The sequence below is a fragment of the Syngnathus floridae genome, chromosome 14 (assembly GCF_059516105.1).
Source record: "Syngnathus floridae isolate MCC-2025c chromosome 14, RoL_Sflo_1.0, whole genome shotgun sequence".
Classification (NCBI taxonomy): domain Eukaryota; kingdom Metazoa; phylum Chordata; class Actinopteri; order Syngnathiformes; family Syngnathidae; genus Syngnathus; species Syngnathus floridae.
In genome coordinates, this window is record NC_142426.1 from 8,116,218 (window position 1) to 8,124,730 (window position 8,513).

At 41.1% G+C, this 8,513-nt stretch overlaps 1 long non-coding RNA gene across 2 annotated transcripts; it reads left to right on the forward strand.

Moving 5' to 3' along the window:
* The first annotated feature begins 3,603 nt into the window (after window positions 1-3,603).
* On the forward strand, window positions 3,604-8,134 carry LOC148387489 (uncharacterized). 2 transcript variants are annotated; one of them, XR_015862413.1, is made up of 5 exons: window positions 3,604-3,763; window positions 3,931-4,104; window positions 4,261-4,330; window positions 4,502-4,624; window positions 7,546-8,134. It is a non-coding gene; the product is annotated as an uncharacterized LOC148387489 (long non-coding RNA). The 2 variants fall into 2 exon arrangements; XR_015862412.1 differs by lacking the exon at window positions 7,546-8,134 and adding an exon at window positions 7,395-7,479.
* Window positions 8,135-8,513: the final 379 nt, after the last annotated feature.

The following is an 8,513-nucleotide window of genomic DNA, read 5'->3' on the forward strand; positions in this document are numbered from 1 at the left end:
ATGGGATGTGACAGAACGTTCAAGTCGGCCAAAGTCATCAGCACCCACGCACGCGCCTTGAATAGACGCATCTTTCTGCTTGTCAGCTGAGTTTTTGTCTGGATATTTTAGTGTTGTTGGTGCCAAAAGGCAAAAAGAAGGGAATGTGGGACCGCTGGAGGGATGCCTGTTGTTTCAAAAGCAATACTGAAAAAATAGGATTTTTTTTTCTCCCATAAATTGGCCCAATCTATTACAGGCGAGGTAAGGGAGCGGTTTATTTATTTATTTATCTATTTATTTATCTATGTATTTATTTATTTATTTATTTATTTATTTATTTATTTATCCAGCCAACATATTTATTTATTTATTTATTTATCTATCTATCTATCTATCTATCTATCTATCTATCTATCTATCTATCTATCTATCTATCTATCTATCTATCTATCTATCTATCTATCTATCTATCTATCTATCTATCTATCTATCTATCTATCTATCTATCTGTCCAGCTTATTTATTTATATATTTATTTATTTATTTATCTATCTATCCAGCTTATTTATGTATTTATGTATTTATTTATCTATTTATTTATTTATCTATCCATCTTATTTATTTATTTATTTATTTATTTATTTATTTATTTATTTATTTATTTATTTATTTATTTATTTACATTATTAGAGTGTGGCGTTTCTGTTTTTCTGGATGTATCAATGACTTTTTTTTTGCAGCAAGACTCGGTCTCCGTCCCGATTACTTCTCTGCGACGACAACAAATTGAACATGCTTCAGAGAGTGGGTATCATTACACGCTGCTTGGAGTGTGACTGTTCACATGTGACGCCATCACCACCCGCGGCCCACCTTGGGTTTTATCGCACCGTTGCCGATATTCATCTTTTAATCAGCCCGGCCGCCTGTGGATTAGCATACGCGTGTGGCTGCCATGTCAGGCGGTAGCGCTCTGCTTCCTGTTCACCGGCGGTGGGCGAGATAAGGTCAGCTGTTAAATATTATCACCAGCGAGAGAGAGGCCGGGTCGGCCTTGGATTGGATAGCGGCCGGTGGGCAAGGTGGTGCCTGCCATGTGTAAATGCATTCATAAAGAGGCTTATCAATGAGGAGGCGCCTCGGGAAAACACTTCTTCAAGCTTTAATGTGATCCAGCAGTGGCCAAGTGTGACATTGAACCCCGTTCAGTTCATCATCAAACACAACAAGGTTCTTATTTGAACAGTTATGGATGTATTTCATAGCTTCATCAGTTCATGCAACAAGACTTGGTTAAGACTTCATTTAAACCAGAGGTGCTAATGTGGATATAATATGGCATAAAATTGCTGAATATATTCTGGATTCTTCTTGCAAAAGAAATTGTGCAGCCCCATCCATTGTTGCTTGTAGCTTGAATTGTTTGCTTTTTTTTTATGTGTGTGTCATTTTCATTCACCAAAGCAATTTCCTCCCAGCTCCTCAACCATGAATACTGAACACAAAGTGGAGCAACACAATATCAGCTCAAAACATTGGGGACTATTTTGGCACGTTTCCTTTGCTTGCGCTGCAGGTAAAACTTTATCATGGGAGCATTCTGCCACGTGAGGCTCATCTCCTTCCAGCCCGCAAGGTCCCACGTTTCGTTGTGACTCGAGGGGCCTTTATGGCATCTCCGTGAAACGTCTGCCTGCGTTGCCTCGGGTTCAAGTGAAGGCTTCAAAGGCGCTTGTGAGCTCATTTGAAATTTCCTTGAAAGGTGTTCATGGGATATTCATGAAAACGATTCCTATTTTAATATTTGAGGGGGATATCATTGGAAAATGGTACGTGGCTCAGTTATTAAAACGATTTGGCTTAAGTGACATTTCTCTCTCTCTCTCTCTGTAACTCTCTCTCTCGTTTGCAACAACATGAATGTGATTCATGGCTCCTAATTGAACTTAAATACTAGCAGTCAAGTGTGTTTATGAAAGTGGAGTGCTCGGAGTGCACTGAAGAGATTAAATTGGCTATTAAACAGGTAAGTCCCCTGCCAGAATATCTTGTGAGGACTGAAGATAACTGCACACAAAGTGGAAAAGAAATAATACAAGGCAGGAAGTTGAAATTTCTGAGAGTGCAGGGAAAAATTAGACCTGAAGGCTCTTAGTGCCAAAAATTAATCAGACTCGACCAATTATTCCTGACGTATTATACACATAATTATATCTGGTGATATAGTAATTAATTTGAAAAAATGGAGTGGATTTGAAGACACGACACATTTGGGACACATCCTTCTACTAGTGTGCACTAAATTGTGCCTAGCAACACATAATAACAAAAATGTCTGACATGTCCAAGAATAATGAAAAAAAAATGCCTTTAAAGTTCTACAACCGCCCACCACCCCTCTGTTCAAATACATAGAGGAGACATTTTAATACAGTTCCAATCATTTCTGTCCGGGTCGTCCTCAAAGGGAAATGACAAACATAAAACGTGGGAGTGAAGACGCTGATTTGCGACTTTGCCTTCGGCTGGCCGCGAAAGCGCCTTTTAGGAGGCCGCTATTAATCATAGTGGCTGGGAGTCAGTCTAATAGCGGGGAAGAAGACATCAGTCACACTTTGTTCAAATCTGTGAGATGGCTAGCTGCCTTTGCTCCACTACACTCTGCAGCTTCTTTCATGTGCAAAACACAAATAAAAGGACTATGAACTCACACAGGAAATAAATAGCATTCAACCCTAATTAGCAAGAAGTGACCACCAAAGTTAGGGAGCTCATTAACATAAAAAGAGAGTTTCTCAACAAAAGACTGGGCGAAGATCCAGAGCGAAAGAATGTACTGCCAAGTCAAAACCAAAGGGGTAAGCAGAGCTGCATCGTTTGCACAAATTTGTGTTAGCAGACACTCTTACCAATATTTGTTAGTATTGTTTGGCAGAAACAGATCTGCCACGAAAATGAGCCAATTTCACCTAAGCAAGAAATATGCTGTGCATCATTATTGTCCTTCTTTTTTGTTCTTTTTATAAAAATGCTGTGTTATTTCCTATGGGGACAGTTGGTGAGAACACAAGCCTTAAATTTTAATATGGTGAGCACATTTGAGTAAGGAAGACATAACATGGTGCTAATCTGAAAAGGGCCCAATTAGCATAGAAAGCACCTTTGCATAACTCTGCATGGTGATGTAATGTCTTTTCACTCACTCATTAGACACATACAATGAGAGGTAATAAGAATTCCATAATACATCCAACCCCAAGGGAGACAATTTGCATAGTGAGCAGCCGCCTATTTTACATGAAGTATAGTTTGCGTGTGCACTCACAGCCGTGTCATAATTTCACCCCGCTGACACTGAATCGTGATGCATTGTGGGAACACATTGTGAAGCATCTGTTGAGTTATATTATGCAAATATTATGGCTGGCCTTTAAAGGCATGGCAAAAAGGACAAAGTGGTCCTCAACCAATGCGGACCCCTACAAAATAAATAAACTTCCGGTTCATTTTGTACTTCCGGTTACAGCGGCAAAAAAATATTTTATTTTGAAACGTGACCGGATTCTTTCTATTGCATCCAGGTTTATAACTATTTATCCGTCACGTCGCTGTCAGGTGAGTCCACTATTGAATCCCAAAGCTTTTAAAATTAAAATAAACAGATACACGGTATTTGGAAATGTTTTTTTTGGTAATGGAGAAAGCCACAGTGAACATTTAACACAAGAAACTATGACCAAGAAGAAAAAGCCAGGTGCATTTCACAGGTTCGTCTAATTAGGTAAGTGCATTCAGAACGAACTGCTAACTACTAATCTTAAAACGTTATTTAATATTAGTGTACAACAAAAAATGGTAGATAAGTTGGCCACAAACACACACATCGCCCGTGGACACAGATGAACTCAGACGTTTCAACGTGAAAGTTCTGAAACTTTCCCTACAAAGTGCAAAAGTTGGAGTGGCGGGATAATGGCAGCGGTTGGAGAGACAAGATGGACGAATAATGGACTTCTTCTCAGGTCAACGCTGAGCTGCTGACCTCCCGCCGTGGCCTACCCGTCCTCAGCTCATCTGCCGCCGTGTCCATCAAACCCCCGTCGGGCTTTGAGAGAGAAAATGGTGAAGAATACGTTTTCTTCTTCCCTTTTGAAGCATCAATCAATGTTGTATTTTGTAAGTGCTGTTCATGACAAACAGTAATCTGGATTAAAGGTCCAAAAATGAAAAACAAAATGCTTTACACACATTCTTCTTCCTCTGTTTCTTCCCCCAAAGGTGGAAAGATAACCCAGTTAACTTTCTCTCCATCCTTTTGAGCTATTGTGAAAGGATTTTACACATACAAGTAAGTTATGATAATTACTACCCCTAAAAGTGCAATATACCCTGATTGACTTTTTACCCCCAGTTGTTTCCGTTCACCCCACGCAAGAACCTGTAAAAAGTTGTACAATTGCTGTAAATTATTTTTAAAGCCAACGTAAAACAACAGGAGTGGTTCTGGCTGTTTTGGCAGTGTTATGACCTCCAAAGGTGGGAAATTGCCCGGTCGACTCTACTTTATACCCGTATTGGTGCCATTTAACAACACGGAAAATGATGGCTTTGCAGACAGCGTGAAAGGGGTTCTCATCTTCTGGTGAGTGTCTCTCTGTTGTATCTCTCAAGACATCCTCCATGTGATCAACACAACAAACCATTTGTGTCGTTAGAAAAATGGCTCTCTCGCTTTCACACATGCACACACATAAACACGCCCGCAAAAGGTTAATTGGCTCCACTGTCGCTGTTTTGAGTCAAAAGCGTCCCTTTTGGAGGCACAAATGCCGGATTGTTGAGCAGATGAAAGTGTAGCGGTACTGCGGGGGTGGAGAGTGGGGAGGGTGTTGTTGTGGCTGTACTGACGGAGCGAGAGTGTTGTCCTTCAAAGATGCTTAGAAGTGCGCCTGCCATTACACAAAAATGACGCCACGGGAGCCAAAGCAGCACTTGTGGCAGTGCTGTTGTTTTTTTTGACGGCGGCGTGCTCTCCAATTAAGACCGCCGTCAAGATGGAGGCCGCAGAGGTGGCCGCCGTTAACGAGTCGTCAGCGCGAGAGACTGCCAGGCAATTATGAGACATGAGGCTCGCCGGTCGCCGGGCGCAGTCCCAATTACCGGTTGATCGTCAAAGGGAGATATGAAGGAGAAGGGGTCGCCGGTAATTTGCCCGCGGCCGTTGTGATGAGGGGCGTAACCTAGTAACCAAAAATGATGGGGCGATGCAAAATGTTGCTGATGAGGTTGTCTGTGGTGGGACAAACGAGTTAGAACGCAGCTTTGTATCGCAGTCCGAAATGATCGCTAAATTGTAACCTAAAAAGATTAATGTATTATGATACCTAGTTGTATGTCTTGTTTAAAAAAAAAAGAAGACAACAATTAATGTCACATTTTTACGACTTGCATTTTCAAAATGTCAATACTCGCATAATTGTCATACACTTTACGCAAATCATGAAGTGGCATTTCAAATCATTTGCATCCAAGACTGCCCTTTTTTTGAGCTCTAAATGCTGCAAATGAATAAAAGTGGCGACATGAATATTAATAATAGACGTTTCATTAGGTACACCACTGAATCCTTGACACTGTCAAACCAAAGTTATAATTTATAATTTTTACCGTGTGCTTTTCCAGTAAATTTGAAGCAAGATCTGTTTATGTCTATTATTCATGAAAAGTCCTTTTCCACACTCTTAAACATCAGTGAAAGGATGATTTGGTCCTTTACATAACGCTCTGTGGCCTCAGGGCAATAATCACAGATTACGTACTAAGCATGTGCCTATAGGGAGCGTTCGGGGACGTGCATGTGGCTCAAAATTCATGAGGCCTAATTTGGCTAAACACAGAAGCTTCTTGTTACATATTAAATGAAGATGCTGGCTCCTCGAATCGGGGCTCATTGAAGAGGCCACCAGGGGGCAGTGGCTTACTTGCAGTGCCGAGAATACTGGAGTCTATTTTGAGGATGGGGGAGTGGAAGACCAGTCTGAGGTCGGTCTGCATTGCCCAGTTCAGCCCCCCCACCACCGCATACTCACAGAGTACACACGGCCTACTTTAAATGACTCCTTTCGGATACAACCTTATCTTGGGGCTACAGTGAGAAAATTAAGTTTAAAAGAAAGAAAGAAATAAGAAAAAACAATGACAGGCGTGCAATTATTATTCTCCGAGCTAAGCAGGTATTGTGCATCAGTGGGTTCTTTCCTAAATCACAATGTGGTTTATCTTCTTTTCTCACACAGTTGTTTATTTTGGTAAATCTGCCAATAAATGTGGAGAGCTCACAAATTGCTGGATTAATCTAAAGCTTTTCCAAGAGACTTTTTAGTTTACTTGTTTTATTTTAACTGGTAACAGTTATGATTAAGGGTTAGGAAAAGGGGTTAAGCAGAGGGTAAGGTTTTGGGGTTTTAAGATTTGAAGTTTAGGGCTTAATGGTTTGTATTCAGAGCACAATGTTGTGACCTACATGTCATCCGCTCTTGACGACATCAACTATGGCTAACTGTTGCTAACAAAAACAGTAGTCCTACTTTAAACACCTTAAACTGTATCTCAGTTGATTCAGTATTGATTCTTCCTGTGCTGTATCGAATTTTATATTACAAAAAGACTGGATTTGTGCACCAGTTGCTACTTGAAACTAAATATAATAATAGAACAGAACTGCAAAGACAAAAGGGGCGAGACATCTTAAAAAAAAAAAAAAAGCTTCATCGCGTTCATGTTTAATGCGCAGTTGCCCTTGTAAAAGAATCTATACGAGACTCTTTAACATTAATTCTTCATTCGGCTGCCAATCAATGATGTCAGCTGAGGTTAGCCGGGGGAAGATTAGCCTGCCAGGGTTCTCGATTACAGTTTTCCCCATAATCTCTGCAGCTGGCGGGGTGTTGCTAGCGCTCAGCGTTGGCCAGAGCTGCCTGATCAATAGCTCGTCTAGGAGCATATAAATGAAAATAAAAACTTTCTTCCCTATCGTATCTAGATAGATAGCTATCTAAATTTTCCAATTTCCACTTCCAATTTCTGCTTTGGAAAAGTTGGAACTGATGAGCTGGAAGTCGGACAAAATTGACCAAACGGCCACCTCCAACGTTGACGTGTCCATGTGACGCCAAAAAACAAAATGATGGAGAGGCTTGTGAAGCTGTCTGCTTGCACCTTGAGGGGATTAGCAGCATTTTTGTTGGGAGGCGGTAGTGAGTACTTACCTCCTGCTGAGAAACAAGCTTCCTGCGCAAGTCTGATAATGTCACCACGACTGACGGCGCGCTGACACCTCTCCATATCACTCCCACTTTTTTATTCCCTTTAAAAGTAAAATACTACCTCTCTGTGACTTTTCCACTTATTAGAAAGTGGGTAGACAAAGTGTGAGAGGGACAACGAGGGGAAACTATTGTCATGTTCCCTTGGCTTTGACAAGCTGCCGGCTGCAGGGGACATTTTCCAGCATCCCGGACGAGCAGATTCGTGTACCACGGGACGGATTTCTTTGTATTCCAGGACGTGTCAAACATGATGGGAGACAGGATCCCTTCGGAAGTACGCTGCTGCCAGTAAGCGGGCCTTGTTATTGTCAAGCTTGCTGCCAAGCGGTTGTGAGTGGAGCCTTTCAGATTAAATTTGACAAAACGGACATGTTTCAAAACAGATCAGCTTCCTTGACAAAAAAAAATCTCAGCGGGAACCCAAAAATGACATCAACACAAGTTGGATACATTTGAAATCACTTTTTTAGTTGCAGCTATCATGTTTTCAGACCCAGAAGACAGTTTGACTTGGCAAAAGGAATTTGTCCTGTGTGAACAGATTCACAAAAATGTCTCAAGAAGCTATTGTAGAAAAAGTGACAGGAAGTATTTTGGTTTGAAGCTGCAGTTGAAGTTTTGAATTCAAACTTGTGTTTGGTAGCATCCCCCTCAATGTTTAGAAAAAGAATCACCCCTCCGGTTAGACTTGACGAAATTTAGTAGGCATTTTTATCACCCACAAAAAAGTCTGAAGAAGGCATGCTTGAAAAGACATAAAAGATCATCCTTGTGGTTTGAAATGACCATTTTAAGGAATCTCAATAAAATAAATAAATCAACAACTTTGAAACCAGTTACACTTAGCACTTAAGATTTTGTAGGATGAGCCATCAGGAGTAAACCCACAAAAAGTGCCAAGCACCTATCCAAGAAGTCTGTCTTTTTGCTTTGAAGCCTTTGAAACCATTTGGGTCCAAAATAACCCAAGTTGGATCAAACAAAGACCAACCCAACTTTTTAGGCTCCTTTTTTAACCCAAGAACTCAGGTCATTTCTCCTTACGGCATCTAATGTGGGTGTCACTGTTAAAACAGGATTCCGAGGGCCCATTCATCGCCACTCGTACATCCCCGAATTAAGAATATTCAGTGTCTTGGTCTACTCAAATCCCCTCGAAAGATGCCCGCGGGTTGGTGGCAGTGTGGATTAGTCTGCTGCTGA